Source organism: Rhinopithecus bieti, unplaced genomic scaffold, assembly GCF_001698545.2.
Source record: "Rhinopithecus bieti isolate Rb0 unplaced genomic scaffold, ASM169854v2 scaffold_33302, whole genome shotgun sequence".
Lineage (NCBI taxonomy): Eukaryota > Metazoa > Chordata > Mammalia > Primates > Cercopithecidae > Rhinopithecus > Rhinopithecus bieti.
Window position 1 is genome coordinate 1,292,487 of NW_016814366.1, and position 21,073 is coordinate 1,313,559.

General features: G+C 42.0%; 1 long non-coding RNA gene across 1 annotated transcript in view; it reads right to left on the bottom strand.

The window, feature by feature from the left end:
- Positions 1–12,657, bottom strand: part of LOC108514080 (uncharacterized) — a 34,203-nt gene extending 21,546 nt beyond the window's left edge. Inside the window, exon 1 of the long non-coding RNA XR_001881099.1 lies at positions 12,546–12,657. This is a non-coding gene — a long non-coding RNA (uncharacterized LOC108514080). The remainder of the gene's footprint in view (positions 1–12,545) is intronic.
- Between the last annotated feature and the right edge of the window lie 8,416 nt (positions 12,658–21,073).

Consider the following 21,073-nt stretch of genomic DNA (forward strand, 5'->3'; position numbering starts at 1 on the left):
CAAAAAAAAAAAAAAAAAAAAAGAAATACAATTATAATTCAGCATTAATCAGGCTGCACTTTGGCCCACTTCCTTGTTGCTGAAAGGCACATAGCACTAGAATTTGAGCATCTGCAGATGTAACCACATTGTTCCTCTGGATAGGACTGTTGACATTAGGGTCATAAGACTCTTTAAAAATTGATTTACATCCCCATTATTCCTACAAACAGGATCTCTGATATAAGAATCATACGTTTTGTTTCATTCCCTGAATTCCAGGAACCAGTTTAAAGACCAGCATAAAGGAATGGGATCAGCATGAAAACACAACTTCTTCACCTCCTGTGTCATTAGTTTACCCTGTACTCTTCAACCAATCAACAATCTCCATGCTTTGGCCTACCCCAAAATCCTTAAAAACCCTAACCCCAAATTCCTCAGGGAGGTGGATTTGAGGTTTCCTCTCATCTCCTCGTTTGGTAGCCCTACAATTAAACCTCTTTCTCTGCTGCCCCCAATATGTGTCTTCGCATATTGATCTGCTGTGTACATTGGGCAATGAATCTATTAGAGTTACATGATGGGTGTTAAGAAGGCCTAAGGGTATTGCGGTGGCCTGATACATGGGCACTGAAATACATTGCCCAGAAACTCCAATAGCTTGAATAGAAGCAGAGGTGACAGGGAGAGATAGATCCTCTGAGCAGATGGTAGGGACAGTTGCACCCGTGGCAATTAAGTTTTATAGTTCCCAGCTGGCCCTGTGGCCCATGTCTGTAGTCTGAGGCTGAGGCAAGAGGATTACTTGAGCCCAGGAGTCCAGTCTGAGCAACATAGCTAAAGTTTATCTGTTATTAAAAAAAAGAAAGAGAATTTCAGTTCCCAATCCTCTACTGTAAGTTTAATAGTGGGATATAGGGTGTGACTGAAAACTAGCTGACTTCATCAATCAATAGGGTATTGTCCCGCAGAAGAGAGAAAGCTGACCTTGTGAAGGTGCTGGGGTCTAGGGAGATTGTTATTTAAGCTTTCCTTTCTCCTAAGTCTAGGACAGTTGTTTTTCCAGTGCCCTTGTTTTTTAATAATATCTGTAAACATCTGAACACAAAGCTCTGTGGTTGGGGAGAAAGGTGAGTGGGTTTTGAGTTTCCCCTGGAGTTATGATTTTGTTTTTGTAAAGAATCAATTTGCAAAGCAAATACTATTGACTTTAATCCCTTTTTCCTCTTATTTTCCTGCAAGTTATTTTTAAAGAATTGCATAGCTCTTTCTATAACATTCAGAGAATGATCTGTCCACACAATGACACTATTTTGGATTTGCCTCTTTATATCAGGGTGATTTCTAACCAAGGCAGAATTTTTTTTTTTTTTTTTTTTTTTTTTTGAGACGGAGTCTCGCTCTGCTGCCCAGGCTGGAGTGCAGTGGCCAGATCTCAGCTCACTGCAAGCTCCGCCTCCTGGGTTCACACCATTCTCCTGCCTCAGCCTCCGGAGTAGCTGGGACTACAGGCGCCCACCACCTCGCCCGGCTAGTTTTTTGTATTTTTTTAGTAGAGACGGGGTTTCACCATATTAGCCAGGATGGTCTCGATCTCCTGACCTCGTGATCCGCCCGTCTCGGCCTCCCAAAGTGCTGGGATTACAGGCTTGAGCCACCGCGCCCGGCCTACCAAGGCAGAATTTTAACATTTTTTATGTCCTAAGACTTCAGGATTTAATGCAGTGAACCTTCCAAAAGTTTGTATAAATCATTCCATACAGGCCTTAAGATGTTCCCCTTTCTTCTGAGTACATAATTCAACCCTAGATCACTTCACCTTAAAGGAAAAGGCCTCTAATATTGTCTCTATCAGGCCCCATAACTCAGCCATTTCCTGGTTGTAGGAGGATCTGGGAGAAGTTCTGGCCACTTGTTCCCTCTAGAGGTAAGACATTCATCTGGGGGCTTTCTGGAATGTCTGATAACCACAGTATAATCATGGGTGGAAAGAACACCCCTTAGTAGCCAGTGGAGGTTCCTATGAATGGGGTTATAAATGGCCACTAATCTTTCTAACTCCTCTCTAAATTTGACAGGCTTTTTCAAAAGTGGAGGCAAAAGGGCTTTGTAATTTAGAAGATCTGTCTCTGTCCAAGGGACACGAATTCTTTGCAGTAGGGATCCAGGATATATTCGCAGGAGGCATTGTATAGGAAGGTCTGTGGCCGAGGAGTCTGATTACAGAACACCAGGAAGTAGGAGGAGTTGTAAGGTACAACAAAGCAAGACTAGCTGCACGTACCAGGACCTGTGCCAGGTTTGTTTTCTGGCTGTCAGCATTGACACAAGTGACCTGTATACTGAGCCTAGAGATCAGGCTGGAGTGCTCTCTGAAAATTTTGCAAGGAAAGGAAAGATAAAGCAGGCAGTTGATGTTGAAAGGATTTTCTAGGGAAGTTGGAGTTTTAGAACTTACATAAAAATTTGTTGAGGAGGTGGGACTGGATTTTGAGGAGGAGAGTTTAAGCCAGCGGCCCAGAGATCAAAAGATCTTCTGGAGTATCAGGGACTGGAAGTTAGAGATAAAGGGGTATATAGGAACTGAAATTGTCTCCTTGTAAGTTTCACCCATTGTTCTTGGAATACATGTTTGCCTTCTTCACATGAGAGATTCCATATTTTCAGAGAAAATAACTCATACCTCTCCCACCCTGAACCACTTTTCCAAGCTCCATTCCTCCAATTCTTCCTAATATGTTCCTAGACCTTTCACCATCTCCTTACATGCCCTGCTCTCAACATCCTTCTGATATTGAACAAAATATTCAAGAAGAGCTGTGAAACAAATGAGTACAACATCATTGAAACTGATAGTCTTAGGCCTACTCTAACAGTTTAAACATTTCAGAGCTCAGGGAATCCCTAAAGATGATCTAGTCTGGGCCCTTTATTTCACAAATGAAGAAACTGAAGTTAATTAGTCATCAGAGCAAGACACAAGACCAGCTCCTGGTCCACTAGATAGTCAGGAGTAGACCCAACCCTAGAATTTCAAGTTAATTATCTTATTCTATTTGAATTCTTATTCTCTCTGTCTTTTTTTTTTTTTTTTTTTGAGACTAAGTCTCTTACTGCCATCCCGGCTGGTATGCAGTGGGGCGATCTTAGCTCTCTGCAGCCTCCACCTCCCGGGTTCAAGCGATTCTCCTGCCTCAGCCTCCCAAGTGGCTGGGACTACAGGTGCACACCACCATGCCTGGTGAATTTTTGTATTTTTAGTAGAGACGGGGTTTCACTATGTTGGCCAGGCTGGTCTCGAACTCCTGACCTCGTGATCTGCCCACCTCGGCCTCCCAAAGTGCTGGGATTACAGGTGTGAGCCACTGTGCCCAGCCTGAATTCTTATTCTGATGCAACACAGAAAACCCCTTGTTAGATTTGCAAGCTCTAGCTCCCTGCCAAAGACTGGTCTCTCTAAAGAGATGACAAAATTATTTTCGAAAGAGGGCCAAGTGTCCTATTTCAGAGGAATAATTTATAGTCATTTTATCTGTTTCTCATGAATTATCAGCTTCTTGGTAGCCTTTTAAAGAAAGGGTAAATAAAATAGTTTACAACTTGTTAAAAGAGCTGTAGAAAATTACATTAAGTTCTTATATAAACTGCATGATACTTAAATTTTTTAGGTCAAATATAAACTGAATCTCAGTAAAAATTATAAGACAGAGGCAATTCAGCTTAAACCATAAGTGGTCCACGTCACACTTCTTTTATCTCCTACGGAGAGAAAATAAACTTAAAACTAATTTTCAGCACAAGAAAGGATAACCCATTCGCATCTCTATTTATCACTTCCTTTCACTGTGTTCCCTTTTTTCAGGAAAAGTAAACCAAATCAAGTAGAAAATGTCAAATTTTAGTCAAAAGGGTGAGCAGTTACATTCCTTTTAAAGAATTCTATCTTAATATTGATGAGAGAATAGTTAAAAAAGGATGATAAGGCCTACTTTGCATGTAATATGTATAAGGTATAGTAAGTAAATAATCTAGTGGAAAACTGGTTTTTCTAATCCATTTCCCTAAAATAAATCTGCCTATTTATAATTGAGAACTTCCTGGAAAATGAACAATAAACACATAAAATTTTACTTTTATGTGTATTACATACTTCGACTGTCAACAATTTGCACAAATTATTTTGGGGAGAATCTTCCTATATGCCCTTCCCCTTGAAAGACTGGTAATTTAAAATAGGAAAATGCACAATTCTACAGTGTTAGAATTGCATCAGAGAGTAACATAGAGACCACTCTAGATTTTTTTTTTTTTTTTTTTTTTTGAGACAGAGTCTCACTCTTGTGGCCCAGGCTGGAGTGCAGTGGCGTGATCTCGGCTCACTGCAACCTCCACCTCCTGGGTTCAAGCAATTCTCCTGCCTCAGCCTCCCGAGTAGCTGGGATTACAGGCATGCACCACCACAGCCAGCTAATTTTTGTAGTTTTAGTAGGAACAGGGTTTCACCACATTGGCCAGGCTAGTCTCGAACTCCTGACCTCAGATGATCCACCTGCTTCGGCCTCCCAGTGTGTTGGGATTACAGGCATGAGCCACCGCACCCGGCCCACTCTAGATTTTTATCTTGGGAATTGCAGCTACCTCTATTGGGTCAGTTTTCTTATACTGTACTTATCCTCACTTTTGATACTTCCATCTACGTCAGTGGTTTTCAAAGTGTGGTCTGGTAGCATAGACAACACCTGAGGACTGGTTAGAAATGCACATTTTCAAGTCTTACCCTAGAGCTACTGAATCAGAAACTCGGCGTGGGGCCCAGCCCCCCATATCTTCAGAGGTCTTCCAGGATATTCCAATGCATGTCAAAGTTTGAGGATCCATGCTAGTCCTCTATAGCAATCCACCACATTTTGTTCCTTTATCCTTCCAATGTTTTTACCCTTACCCAGGAACTATATCACCCCATACAGGTAAGAAAGGAAAAAGCAGCCCAACAACTGGAAGTTGGCCTGGCACTCACAGTTAGGCTTTGGTGTGGAACATAAACAGTTTCACTGAACATCAACATCAGACCACAGTACTCTGTGATCATGACAAAAACAAGAGCACTCCATCATCATGTCTGAACAGAAAAACAAACAAGTCCAAACCACAAAAATAACCAAAATATCCCCCAACCTAGCTAATATGAGAGGATCTTGCCTCTGCCAATTAAAACTTTAGACTCAGTTTATTCCTACCCTTTTCAACAAGATTTGTTAAAATACCCAGTCATAAAATTGCCTCTGCTCTCTTGACAGCAACGAATCCAGGCAAAGCTCCACTTCTCAGTATCACCTAATACAAGCCCAAATCCTAAAATAAGCCTTTCTCATTCTACTAAGATGTCCCAGGATGTGCAATCTGCCTTGCTATAAACGTAACCACCTAATGGGCTTGTTATAGTAGGTAACTAGTCAGACATGAGCAGGGCAGCAGAGGACCCCACCCCCAACACCACCAGGAATGTCAGGCAACCACCAGGTGATGGTCAGGTGGTTGTTAACTGTCTCTCTAAAATAATAATTGGTCACGGCCAGTGCCAGGGGAAAGGCAGTTCTCCAACAGGTAGAAAAAATCTGTAACTGGTGATCAGCAACTTTCCAGTAAGATCTTAGGATCTGAGCAAGTGGGTTCAAGCATGTGCACTAAGAGGCAAAATGGTGGAGCTTAACTGCTATAGGACCTTACTCTAGGAACACTCTACTGGTAAGGGAAGAACGACCTAAGTGAGCATGCGTACAATTCCAGTAAACACACTGTGTATGCAGCCCCTCCCAAGCATTGGCAGGGCACTGCGCCTGTGGACAGCACACCCCAAGGGAAGAATCAGGGCAGAAATAATGCAAGGACCTGGAAGTACGCCAACATATAAAACCCCAAGTCAAAAGGTCAAACCCTGCACTTGATCTTGAAACCACCTTTGCAAAATTGTGACTGAGCCAGCAAAAGAGATCTAACTTAACAGACTCCGTCCTGCTTCTAACCTCCAAACTGTCCTTGTTCATTCCTGGGCATGGACTGAACTAACTTTGAGAGAAGCCTAGTTTATGGTTTATAAACAGACAGTAACAGCCCTTTCCCAAAGCAGACCTCCTTCTTGCCTGGGGACTAGACTGCCTTTGTAGGACTAACATTAGCCACAGGATTATAAATTATGGTTTAGGAGTCATGCAGCTGGAGGCTACAGCATTCTGACCCTCCCTAAACTGCTCCTAAGATCAGTGCTTGAGATATTTTGCAGACCCCGCTCTTGATGGATCAGCTGGCACCACCCAGCTCTATAAACTGGCTCATCTGATCTCATGGCCCCCACCCAGGAATGGACTCAGTGCAAGACAGCTTCAACTTCATATTATTTTTCATCTCTAACCAATCAGCACTCCTGGCTCACTGGTTTCCCTCCACCCACTAAGTTATCCTTAAAAACTCTGCTCCCCAAATGCTAAGATAGATTGATTTGAGTAATAATAAAATTCTGGTCTTGGCCGGGTGCAGTGGCTCACGCCTGCAATCCCAGCACTTTGGGAGGTCGAGGCAGGCAGATCATCTGAGGTCAGGAGTTCGAGACCAGCCTGACCAACATGGAGAAACCCCATCTCTACTAAAAATACAAAATTAGATGGGCGTAGTGGCATGTGCCTGTAATTCCAGCTACTCGGGAAACTGAGGCAGGAGAATCGCTTGAACCCGGGAGACAGACATTGCGGTGAGCCAAGATCATACCAGTGCACTCCAGGCTGGGCAACAAGAGCACAACTCTGTCTCAAAAACAAAAACAGAAACAAAACTCTGGTCTCCTGCACAGGCGGCTCTGTGTGAATTAGTCTTTCTCTATTGCAATTACCCTGTCTTGATGAATCAGCTCTGTCTAGGCAGTGGGCAAGGTGAACCCCTTGGGCGGTGACAATCTCTCAAGTCACCTGCTTGACCCTCTTCCAAGTGTACTTTATTTCCTTTCTTTCCTGCTCTTAAGCTTTTTAATAAACTTTCATTCCTGCTCTAAAACTTTCCTCGGTCTCTCACTCTGCCTAATGCCCCTCCATGGAATTCTTTCTTCTGAGGAGGCAAGAATTGAAGTTGCTGGGAACCTATATGGATTTGCCACTGCTAACATACTTCGGTGCTGCCTCACTTGGATACATTACGCTGCTAACAGGTTCTTCCCACCCACTGCACAGACAAAACCAATTCACTGTGACCATGACGTTGCAATAAGGAAAGAGTTTGACATGATGCTGGCCACCACACATCAGAGACAAGAGTTATTACTCAAATCAATTGCCATGAAAATTTGGGGGCTAGGGCTTTTCAAGCATAGTTTGGCAGGCCCTGTTGGTGAGGGTTGGTGTGTCCCAGTGGACCCATTAGTCATCAGAAATGCAAAAACCTGAAAAGACGTCTCAAAAGGCCAATCTTAAATTCTACAATGGTGATGTTATCTGCAGGAGTAATTGGAAAAGTTGCAAATCTGTGACCTCTGGAATAATGGCTGGTAATGTTTGCGTCTATCCCTTAGCTGAATTCAGGCTCCTCACATCCTCCTAACCTAGTGGACTTTCATTAGCTTTACCAAGGCGGTTTAGTTTTGGTCAAAGGCTATTATCATTTAAACTGTAAACTAAATGTCTCCCAAAATTATCTTGGCCTAAGCCCAGGATTGATTAAGGGCAATCTGAAGGTTAAAGGCAAGATGGAGGTTGGTTAGATCAGATCTCTTTCACTGTCATAATTTTCTCACTTAAAATTATTGCAAAGTGATTTCACAAACCCAATTTGATCAATAATAGGTGTGCTCCTGTAGGTCTTTGACTGGAGGGCATTCACAGAGGGATTATTGCACCAGCTCCTGACCAGTGCTACTGCAGAGCAGTGCCCTTCCATGAACAGCTGGTTCCCAGGCCAAGGCAAGTACAGAAATTGGGAGTTGTCAGAAGAATTGACAGCAATTTGACAAAGTAATTTTATGTCTGTTGGTTGAATCCAAAAATAGAACACTGGGCTTGTGTTTCCGTATGTCAGTTTAAATTTAATTTTGCTAGTAAGTTTTAATTGTATCTTACAGGTGACCTGCAATAGATTAAAAAAGAAAGAGGCTGGGTGTGGTAGCTCATGCCTGTAATCCCAGCACTTTGGGAGGCTGAGGCAGGAGGATCACCTGAGGTCAGGAGTTCGGGACCAGCCTGGCCAAAATGGAGAAACCTCGTCTCTACCAAAAATACAAAATTAGCCAGGTGTGGTAGCGCATGCCTGTGATCACAGCTACTTGGGAGGCTGAGGCAGAAGAATCGCTTGAACCTGGGGAGGTATATAGGTTGTGGTGAGCCAAGATTGCGCTATTACATTCCAGCCTGGGCAACACGAAAGAAAGAAAAGAAAGAAAAGAAAAGAAAAGAGAGAAAAGGGGAAGGGGAAGGGGAAAGGGGAAGGGGAAAGGGGAAGGAAGGAAGGAAAAAAGAAAAGGAAGGGAGGGAGGGAGGGAAGGAGGAAAAGAAAGAAAGAAAAAGGAAGGAAGGAAGAAAAAGAAAGAAAGAAAGAAAGAAAGAAAAGAAAAGAAAAAACTGGCTCCTTATCAGAAACAGTTTGAAAAGCACTGTCCTAAACCGTGTCCTAACACTGTCCTATTCTCTAATGCTTTTCTTTCCAACACTGCTATTACATTAAGATTCTTAAAATTCTGCTTTTAATGTGTAACATTCTCGAGCATCTTTAACATTACAATCTCCTCTGTTTTCTAGTTGAAGATGGAGAAAACTAATATATTTTGTGTACATACCACATGGTATAAATTGTGCAAATCTAAACATACTCCAACACCCATGACTTTATTTTTTAAAATTGTGGTTAAATAAATTTAATTGTGTATGTGTATTTAAGGCATACAACATAATGTTGTGGGATACATATAGATAGTAATGTGGTTACTATAGTGAGGCAAATTAACATATCCATCATCTCATGCAATTACCCACTTGCATGTGTGTGTGTTCTGAGGAGCTAAAATCTACTCATTTAGCAGAATTCCCAAATAAAGTACAATTTTATTAACTATAGACTTCATGCTGTTCATTAGATATCTAGATGTGTTCAACCCACTCATCTGCTACTTTGTAAACTCTAACCTACATGTCTCCATTTCCTCTCTCCTCCCAACCCCTGCCCTTCCCCTGGTAACCACACCCACAATTTCTGTCTCTCTGTATATTTGACTTTTTTTTTTTTAAGATTCCACATGTAAGTGAGATTTTCGCTGGTAGAGGATGTCAGTGCCTGAAGGGTTGAAGGTCAGGAGCAATGACTCATTACAGAATGAAGAAGACTTCCTGAACAATTCGCTTCCAAAAGAAAAGGGAGAAGAAGAAATCCAAGAAGACATCAGCACTTTCACCTTTTATGTCTTCTAGGTTTGATAGGGGTCTGCTATTCCACCCTCAATTCAGGCCAAGTCTATTAGCAGCAGTGAATCTGAATTTGTTTGGGTCTGCAGCAACTTCAATTCTTGCCTCCCCAGAATAAAGAATTTGACTGGCCGGGTGCGGTGGCTCAAGCCTGTAATCCCAGCACTTTGGGAGGCCGAGACGGGCGGATCACGAGGTCAGGAGATCGAGACCATCCTGGCTAACACGGTAAAACCCCGTCTCTACTAAAATACAAAACTAGCCGGGCAAGGTGGCGGGCGCCTGTAGTCCCAGCTACTCGGGAGGCTGAGGCAGGAGAATGGCGTAAACCCGGGAGGCGGAGCTTGCAGTGAGCTGAGATCTGGCCACTGCGCTCCAGTCCGGGCGACAGAGCGAGACTCTGTCTCAAAAAAAAAAAAAAAAAAAGAATTTGACTGAGGGGCATGAGGCATAAGGACAGATCAAGGCAACTTTTAAAGCGGGAGTGAAAGTTCATTAAAAAGTTTTAGAGCAGGAACAGAAGGAAGTAAAGTATACTTGGAAGAGGCCAAGCAGATGACTTGAGAGATCAGGTGCGTGGTTTGACCTTCGACTTGGGGTCTTATACATTGGCATTCCACGTGCACAGTAACCTGCCAGCACTTGAGAGGGGCCGCTTGGGCATTGCGTTTACTGGAGTTGTATGCATGCTCACTTGAGGCGTTCTTCCCTTATTAGTTGAGTGTTCCTAGAAGGTCTTATACCAGTTAAACTCTGCCATTTTGCTGCTTGGTGAACATACGTGAACCCACCCGCCCAACTCCATCTGGAAGCTGCTGATCACCAGTTTGAGGAGTTTCTATCTATTGGGAGACTGCCTTTCCCTGGCGCTGGCTGCAACAAATGGTTATTTTACAGAGGCAGTTTAACAACTGCCTGACCATCACCTGATGGTTGCCAGACATTCCTGATGAAGGGGGGCCTCTCCTGCCCTGTTCATGTCTGCCTGGCTACCTACTGTAACAAGCCTTGGCTCCAGGGCATTTGGGCTTCTCAAGGAAGAAAACCAGAGTTTGCTTTGGTAAGTGTCTCCATGGTAAAAGCCTACCTCTTTGACCTTTTTGTGTTTCTGCTTTCACTTGCTTTTAGCCTCTGAAAATCCCAACTTCTCATCGATTTATTGAAGTCTTCTTCATTAAATGTCATTTTATATTATACTTTCTCCACTGTTTTATGCATTTTCACTGTGAGCCAAGAAAAATGACTCACTGACTGGTAGTTTTATTTACTGTTCATTTGGAATTTCGCTATTTTCATTTCAAAAATGTCTTATTTAGTGTGTTAAAGCAAACTAAACATGGCCTGAGAAAGACTCCATACCTCTATATTTTAGTCCTTGTGCATGAACTGCTACCTAACTTAATAAGTAGGCAAGATTGAAAACCTAACTTAGGAGTACGTGCCTGTAACAGTCTCTGAGTCTTGGCCAATCCCAGCAGCCATGTTTCAACCAGTCATTTATTGCTGAGTGTTCAAACTGTGTTCAAATAAGGCAAATGCTGAGCTGTAACCAATCCAGCTGTCTCTGTACCTCACTTCCAATTTCTGTACATCACATTATATTTTTATCTATAAATTTGTTCTGACCGCGAGGCACCTCTATGACAGAGGTACAGTCAGAGGTGTTTGAACCAGAGCACTTGTATCTTAAATAGGGACTTGATAAAATAACGCTAAGACCTGCTAGCCTACATTCCCAGTAAGTTAAGGCATTCTTAGTCACAGGATGAGACAGGAGGTCAGCACAAGATACAGGTCATACGGACCTTGCTGATAAAACAGTTGCAGCGAAGAAGCCTGCTAAATCCCACCAAAACCAAGATGGTGATGAGAGTGACCTCTGGTCTTCTCACTGCTACACTCCCACCAGCACCATGACACTTTACAAATGCCATGGGCATGTCAGGAAGTTACCCTATATGGTCTAAAAACGGGGAGGCATGAATAATCGACCCCTTGTTTAACATATAATCAAGAAATAACCATAAAAATGGGCAACCAGCAGCCCTCAGGGCTGCTCTGTCTATGAACTAGCCATGCTCTATTCCTTTACTATCTTTAAATCTCTTTCAATTTAGGCTAGAAGTCCAATGCGCTATTCATTACACTATAGAGCCTGCTTGCTATTCCTTGACTTTCTTAATAAACTTACTTTCACTTTACTGTATGATTTTGCCTCGAATTCTTTCTTGTGTGAGATCCAAGAACGCTCTCTGGAGTCTTGATCGGGACCCCTTTCCGGTAACAGTACTATTATTTTCCTTATATTACAGTTGAAGAAATGGAAGTTCCAAGAAGCTAAGGGACTCAGGCTTGTAGATAGAGGAGAGGACAGATTGAAGGTCAGGCTGTCAGGTGGCACAGCAAATGCATAACCAGGAAGATAGGCAGCCATGCATCTCTGAGGTCAGCACACACTTGTGTCTCTTGAAGTCGTGAGTTTGGGTCCAGGGTGGCTGTTGTTTTTGGCAGCTGGATGGGACACTAAGGAGGCCTTGTCAACTGAACCCTCCCTATTTTACCTAAGAGGAAATAAATTTGTGATTTGTGCTCCACAATTAGAAGTGGCAGAAATGAGATCAGAAGCCTTACCTTCCAACACTTATCAAGTGTCTATCCGCCGTACTACACAGCTTCCTTAATCCTTAAGTCAGACATTTCATTGGTGTTTCATAAACTATCTGAGCAAACCGATGTGGGAGATACACAGAGTGTATTATTTATATAGAAATCCAGCAAGTTGAAAATTGTTCTCACCCTAGGTCAGTTTGTTATTATAACATTTACAATATACAGCAAGCAATAAAACAAGATAACATAAAACAAAGTAATCTGAATATGAACCCTGAAAGAAGTAACAGATGTCCAGTTAGATTCTATTGTAATGCCACCATTATTAGAGCCACTCCACCTTTCTAGTATGCCAAAGGGCCATGTGAATTAACTGGTTCAGCAAGAAAAAAAAATGTTTTAGGTGTAAGTAAAACTTCCTCCATCTGCTAAGGCATACTGATCTTCTGTAAACAGGTACAATAAAATATAATATAAATAAAAGCCAAGGCTTCCCTGAATGAGAATGTGAACTATCACCTCCCATTCTCAGCTCATCTCACCAGTCTCTTGTGTCTCAGGCACCAGCAAGCCACCTGTCGGTCCTTCCCAACAAGGCTATGCAGGAGGACCGGTCTCTGGATAGTCTTGATCCACCCAGATTTCTTGCACTGAGAATATGACATCCTGAGATAAGGAAAAAGGCCCAGAACCACCGGGCCATATTCTGTGACGCTTGCGCTCAGCAAGTCCCATGTCTCCCAGGACATAAAAGCCCAGGGTGGTGTGCTTTCGGTGTCCTTAGCTGTAGTGTGACATGGGGTTTGTGCAGATGAGACTCCACCCACCCTGGGCGGCTTTCCTGAGGTCTGGAGGACCAGCTTGTCATGGGTCCTAGGCTTTGGTTTATCCTTGCTGCTTATCTGTGAGTATTACATCTGTTTGCCTAACTTGGTATGTATGAGTGCTCTGTCTCACTAGACTCGTACAAGTGGTAAAAAACCTTTGCAGGCTAACCCTTATTAACAAGAATCAAGATCAGGCCTTGAAACAGATTCAAATCCAGACACACTACCTCTGAGACTGGGGTACTCACATGTTCTAGCTAAGTACCTAAGCACTCCACTTATCCCACCTGCAATAAACGTGAGGTTACACAAGGAAGGAAACCTGCCATGTTCACCTTTGTCTCCCTACCATCTACCACAGCCCTAAAGCATACTGGGAGGACAGTACCTATCTTCAGAATGCTGTCACATTAGATAATAAAGGACACAATGAGTTAATGGGTGTCACGGTGACTAAAAATCAGGGATAGAATGGTTCACATGTAATGTATTCCTTCTGTGGTCACAGACAATGTCTGTGTGGAAACATTAGAAGATTTCAGTTCAACTCAAACCCCAGATAAACCACTAGTGAGATATGGCTGATAAAAATGGCACAGCCTTAAGACTGACTTAACAGGAGTATGGTGCTGAGAAGAAAGGTTAATAGTGGAGTCTTCACTCCTGCGTCACTTCCCAGGCATTCTAAATGCTGTGCTCAATCTAATGGGAGCTGGTCCTTTTGTTCTTTCTCGTCGCATTTTTATCTTCCACTTCGAAGAAGGCTTCCCATCCCTTCTTTTATCTCTCTCTACCATCCTTCTTGGAGTTCTTTCTGGTTCCACAATACCAGTCCCCACACTCTCGACTTATATCTGTTTCCCCTCGAATCCCTATTACGATGCTATAGCACTTAACTTTTTGCTTAATATTTTAGTTATTTATATACACATCTTCTTTAACACTGCAAAGCACTGCTTAAAAGAAAGGAATTTTCATTATCTTTTGTTAGATTTGCTTCATGTATGTTTTATATCTATCACTTCTCTTTGCCATCAGTAGATTGTAACCTTTACATTTCTTTGTATATTACATGTTGCCCCTAGCTAGTTGTTCTGAACAAAGAACAAATGTTGCTAATCTGGTGATCCACAAGACATAAAAAGAGGAAGCTGACATGCTAGGAAGGAACAAGAACGCACACTCCAAGACAGGAGTGAGGTTTTGAAACATCCCTTAGTATATAACTACATATATGTATGTTCTGGTTACATTATTTTCATGTCCACAGCTCAGTAAGCAACTCAGGATATAAACAATTCCCAGGAGAGGAAATAAAAATGGCTAAAAAACATAGGCAAAGATGTTCCATCTCAGTGATTAAGAAGGGAAATTCAAATTAAACAAAATGAGACACCATCATTTGCCCATCACATTGCCAAAAACAGTGTCATTACATTTATATTAGTAAAAATCAGAAATAACTGAAATATCTGTCAAAAGTGAGGTGCTAAAATAAATTACATCCATGCTCTGAATACTATGTAGCCATCACAAGGAAGCATATACATTTGTGTATACATATGGAAAAATGATAATGATATATTGTCAAATTTTTTAAAAGCAAGTTGCCAAGCACCTATTTTTGGGAAAAACCCGTATGTTCTACGTTTCTATGTTCATATAAATACATATTCAAATATCTATGTAATTGTAGGTGCAAAACCTAAAACTAAAACAAAGACACAAATGGAAACAAAGGTATGGAAAGAAAAACACTCAAGTGCTAACTGTGGTTACCCCTAGGGAAGTAAAACAGGAAGGATTTTTTCTTTTTATTTTGGGTACTTCTGTGCATTAAGTTTTGTTCAACACTAAAGTAATACTTTTGACTTTCTTTGAAATGAAAAATAAAACCAATAAAATGTGTGGTCATAAAAGTAGTTACAAAATGTTTTAACTATTCTAGAAAACAGTGACCTAACTTCAAGAACTGCATGCATGAATAGTCTAAGTCTTCTTTATAACTCTATGCTTGCAAAATTATATACACATATTTGTGTCAGTTACAGAAATCTGAAGCCCTATGTGGTAGCCTAGAAGAGTTGTTTCCATATTGTAGATGAGGCAAGAAAGAAACTAAAAGAAAACAATTTTTTTTTTTTTTTTTTTGAGACAGTCTTGCTCTGTCGCCCAGGCTGGAGTGCAGTGGCCGGATCTCAGCTCACTGCAAGCTCCGCCTCCCAGGTTTATGCCATTCTCCTGCCTCAGCCTCCCGAGTAGCTGGGACTACAGGTGCCCGCCACTTCGCTCGGCTAGTTTTTTGTATTTTTTAGTAGAGACGGGGTTTCACCATGTTAGCCAGGATGGTCTCGATCTCCTGACCTCGTGATCCGCCCATCTCGGCCTCCCAAAGTGCTGGGATTACAGGCTTGAGCCACTGCGCCCGGCCAAGAAAACAAAATATTTAATACTTTATATAAATTGACAACCCAGGGACAGGGCCCTCAGAAACAATTTACCTGATTATTGTTTCATGTTAGGGATCAGAAATTCAAATGCAAGTATCAGAAATTAAGAAGCCAGCTGGAAATAAAACAATACAGACAGTACAGAGAGTTCAAACACTGCCTAAAGGGAGCAGCCATTTCATAACTCCTATTGAGAAGATGGGTCTGGTATTACCAGATCATTCAGTGTTTCCAGAGAAACCAGGAATCAGAATTTTTATATTGATACTCTCGTGTTTTAAATTTTAGCAACCGATTTTTTTAAATCCTAAATACTGTGTTGATAAACACTGTGAAAGCCAAACAAAACTTATCTCCTGGCTGGATTTGGCCTGCAGCCTCCTGTTTGCCATTTTTGGGCTTTCCTATCTTTGAAGCATTCTAGTGGACAAATTCTAACGCAACAGTCCCCAATCTTTTTGGCACCAGGGACCAGTTTTGTGGAAGACAATTTTTCCATGAAGAGGTGGGGGATAGTTTCAGGATGAAATGTTCCACCTCGAAGCAGGCATTAGACGCTCATAAGGAGTGCACAACCTAGATCCCTCATTTGTGCAGTTCACAATAGGGTTCGTGCTCCTATGAGAATCTAATGCTGCAGCTGATATGACAGGAGGCAGAGCTCAGGCGGTACTGGCTCACCCACTGCCACCTCCTGCTGTGCCGCCCGGTTCCTGACCGGCCATGAACAGGTAATGGTCTGCGGCCCAGGGATTGCAAACCCCTATTTTAACATATCCTTCAAGACTCAGATCAATTCCCTCTTCTAACACTAGCCCTTTGCCTGTGGTATTACAGAATATTAGAATTCAAAGGCAGGTGGATTGCCTGAGCTCAGGAGTTCAAGATCAGACTGGGTAACATGGCAAAACCCCGTGTCTACCAATAATTTTATATATATATATATGAGTTCAAAGATATTTCAGAAATATCTTGTTAAGTATCTCATTTTTTATTGTAGTGAAATATATAACATAAAATTTGCCATATTAACCAATTTTAAGTACACGATTTAGTGGTATTAATTACATATGCAATGTTGTGCAACCACCACTAGCTATTTCCAAAAATTTTTCGTCACCCTCAACAGAAGCTCTGTACCCATTAAACAGTAACTTTAATTATTGCCTCCCCCAGTCCCAGACAACTTCTAATCTACTTTGTTTCTATGACTTTGCTTATTCTAGGCACCTAACATAAATAGAATGATTCAATGTATTTCCTTTTGTGCCTGGCTTATTTCACTTAGCATAATGTTTTCGAGGTTCATCCATGTTGTAGCATGTATCAGAACACCATTTTTTCATGGCTCATTAACATTCCATTATACGTGAATACCACAATACCACGTTTTCTTTTTTTTGTTTGTTTTTGTTTTTGAGACAGAGTCTTGCTCTGTTGCCCAGGCTGGAGTGCAGTGGCAGGATCTTGGCTCACTGCAAGCTCCACATCCTGGGTTCACACTATTCTCCTGCCTCAGCTTCCCAAGTAGCTGGGACTACAGGCGCCCACCACCACGCCCAACTAATATTTTTAGTTGAGATGGCGTTTCACTGTGTTAGGATAGTCTCGATCTCCTGACCTCATGATCCACCCGCTTCAGCCTCCCAAAGTGCTGGGATTACAGGCGTGAGCCACCGCGCCTGACCCCCATTTTCTTTATCCATTCATCTTCTGATGGACAATTGAGTTGTTTTCACCTTTTGGAGATTGTGGGTCACGCTTAAAACATTTGTGTACAAGTATGTGTTTGAATCCCTGCTTTTGATTCTGTACCTACGAGTAGAATTACTGGGTAGCGTATACTAGGTACACTGAGTATTACTGGGTAATGTATACTGGGTAATTCTATATTTAACTTTTTGAAGAACCACCAAACTGTTTTCATAGTGACTGTACATTTTACATTCCCATCATTAATGAATGTAAAATGCTCATTTTTAAGATGAAGAACCCATGGGCAATGCCAGTGCGACAGCTCAACCACAGACACAGGAAGTCAGCTGCAATGCACAGCTGACGTCAGAAACCAGATATCTTGACTCTCAGTGTAGACACAGCCCTCTTTCCAAGGTTAAATCGATTAAGATTTAAACCAGATGATCAGGCAAATGGCTGGAATGTCTACGCAAAGACTGGGTCGTTACAAATAGATCCCTTGATATCTTTAGAAGAAAGAATTTGAGTAAGTTCTAGACTCTTTTCTCCACCACGGAATGTGGTTTTCTTTTACCCTTTTCTTCCTCAGGCCTAGGTTCTAAAAGTAGATTAGATCATATTTGTTTTTAGCCTGGTACCTAATTGTAGGATAGTCATAAAATGTCTTTTATCATTATTAGAACTATAATTCTAAAATAACAGCTTCAAAAAATTCCTTGAAAGGCAATACATAGTTATTTCAGAAAACTGAAAACTCAGAAAAGTAGAAAAAAAAAGATCACTCAGAGAACGGTCAACCAGAAATATATTAATCTTTACCTTTTTTTCCAGACTTATTTTTTTCTAGGAATGGTATTTTTGTTTGGTATATATTATCAGAATTATAAAATCTTAAAGCTTAAGGCAATTATTACACTTTGGGGTGAAGTTTAAAATCAAATAAGGAAAATACATATTAAGTTCTATATTTAGCTAGTACTACATTTAGTTAGTACTTCTTCCTACCAACTTACAGCCCCACAGTCTGGTGACAGTTTTTGGGAGAGTGCTCTTACCTGTCCACGTGGAACTGTCATTTACCTAAATATAACACCTGCAGGGGCATGGCCACACATTATACTATTTTGTTTTTTCTTCCATGCCTCATACAACGCTGCACATACAACAGAAGCTCAGAAAAAAGCTTCTGGATGATTTTTACTGATTTCATGCCATCATTAAGGTTAACACCCCTCAGAATCTCCATAGGCAGTAGTAGCCCAATCCAGGCCCTGCAGGGCCCAGTCTTGGCGACTTTCACATTCCAAGAAACTTGGTTTAGAAATCAAAGGTGGCTGGGTGCGGTGGTTCATGCCTATAATCCCAGCACTTTGGGAGGCTGAGGCGGGCGGAACACCTGAGGTTGGGAGTTCAAGACCAGCCTGACCAACATGGAGAAATTCCGTCTCTACTAAAAATACAAAATTAGCTGGGCGTGGTGGCGCATGCCTGTAGTCCCAGCTACTCGGGAGGCTGAGGCAGGAGAATCGCTTGAACCTGGGAGGCGGAGGTTGCGGTGACCCGAGATCACGCCATTGCACTCTAGCCTGGGCAACAAGAGTGAAACTCTGCCTCAAAAAAAAAAAAGAAAAAAGAAATCAAAGGTAATTTAAAAGTTATTTAGTTATTTGAATCTTTACTTTCATTGCTTGAAGAATATTAAACAGAATTCAACTTGTAACCCATAATGGTAGTCTTAAATCCTCCTTGGCCCCATTATTCTTTTCTTTCCCCTTTTCTTTTTTCCCTTCATTCCTCTTACTTCAGTATGTTCTTGGCTGACTTAAAGCCCCAGTCTCAAAATCCCTACCAAAATTTTCTCTGAACTTGATCCCTTATGATTCTTGATTTTGCTTTTTCTTCCCCTTCCTTGGCTTCTATTCCTTCTTCCTTCCTGCCAGGAAATCACAGCCCTTGGCATCATCTTGGCACTCACGCTTATTTCTTCACTCAGCCCTGCTCTCCTCGGTCACGATTCTGCTCCATGAGCAGTCAGAAGTGGAGTTGGCAAGCTCAGCCTCTCAGCAGGAGACATGGGAGTCAGGGCTGAAGGGAGAAGAGAGGAGAAGATCACAAATGCTTATCATCTAATGTCCTTTCTTTTATTCTCCTTACGCAGTGAAATTCTAATATATTTACTTATTGGGGGTGGGCTACATGAAAGGTCTCTGGAAGAAATATGTGGCAATTACAAGGGTAAAATGATAAAATTTTCTTTGAGGAGGGAGAACACTGCCTACCCATCTCCCCTCTTTAGAGTGTCACCCTGACAACATAATAGTTCTGACCTTTTGATTTTACATGCAAGGACATGGGCCTTCTGACCTTTGAAATTGTCAACACTTACCTCTGGGATTTTGCTGAGGTCTCTCATAGGTATAATGATGGGTGTAATGAGACATCACACAGTACATCCTTTTGCCTCTCATAGAAATAAGAGGTTTTAGGCCAGGTGCGGTGGCTCACACCTGTAATCCCAGCACTTTGGGAGGCTGAGGTGGGCAGATCATAAGGTCAAGAGATCAAGACTAGCCTGGCCAACATGGTGAAACCCGGTCTCTACTAAAAATACAAAAATTTGTTTTTTATTTAATTAAAATAAAATTAATTAAGCGGGCATGGTGGCGGGCCTACAGTCCCAGCTACTCCGGAGACTGAGGCAGGAGAACTGCTTGAACCTGGGAGGTGGAGTTTGCAGTGAGCCGAGATTGAGCCACTGCACTCCAGCCTGGGCAACAGAGCGAGATTCCGCCTTAAAAAAAAAAAAAAAAAGGCAAAATGGCAAAGTATACCTGGTATGTGACCGCTAGACTGGTAAGGGAAAAACACCACAAGTGAGCGTGCATATAACTCCAGTAAACACAGTGCACATGTGGCCCCTCCCAAATGCCAGTAGGCCACCGCACAGGCAGACAACCCCCACAAGGGAAGAATAAAGGGAGAAGTAATGCAGACCCCAAAAGAATGCCAACATATAAAACTCCAAATCAATGGTCAAAGAGTACACTTGATCTCTCAAGGTGCCCGGTTGGCCCTCTTCCAAGTGTACTTTATTCTCTTTCATCCCTGCTCTAAAGCTTTTGAATAAACTTACACTCCTGCTCCAAAACTTGCCTCATTCTCTTACTCTGTCTTATGTCCCTTGGTCAAATTCTTTCTTCTGAGGAGGCAAGAGTTGAGGCTGCTGCAGACCCATATTGATTCACCACTGCTAACACAAGTAATACTTAAAATGCAGTATTCCTGGGTGAGAGTGAACTTAGGGAGCATCCAATAGTGCTTACTTCCCTCTTGACCCATGTAGATACCAACAGATGATCCCTGAAATATTGTATTCAATTTGGCTAACTCTGTACGCATTCCTGATGAAGGCTGCTATAAGAGATTCAGAAATGACAGGAGGACAGTAGGACAGAAATCAAAAAGTGTGTGTTGGTATTCCAGGATATGGGATGTGAAACTACCACTCACCCAGTTGCTTAAGCCACAAACCTAAGAGGCTTAATTTCTCTTTCCCTCAGCCATCATATCCAATTGACTCTACTCTCAATCCACATCCTAAATCCATTCACTTATTCCATTTTCACCACTTCTCCCCTAGTTCAAGCCCCCAACAATAGCCTCGTAACTAGTCTGTTTCTACTCTTGTTCCTCCATAGAAGCTGGTGTGATGTTTTTAAAAATATATAAAGCATAAGGTGACTTGCCAACTCTCAGATGGCTTCTCATCACATTTTGTTTGTTGTTCCTGTTCCTTCCATACATCAGATTTCAAATAAAATCTAAATTCCTCATCTGAAAAGGCTCAGATCTCCCCTTGTACCTCTCGGTTCTTATTCACTGAGCTTCAGGAACACTGGCTTTCTTTCTATTCCCCCAACACACCATGCTGGTTGAAATGTACTTCCCCCTGGTTTTCACATGGCTCCTTGTAAAGACTCAGTTTAACTGTTTACCTACTGCAGAGGACTTCCGACTGCTTATTCTGAAGTTGCCATCCAGTTGTTCATCATATCGGTGTGTTTTCTCTGCA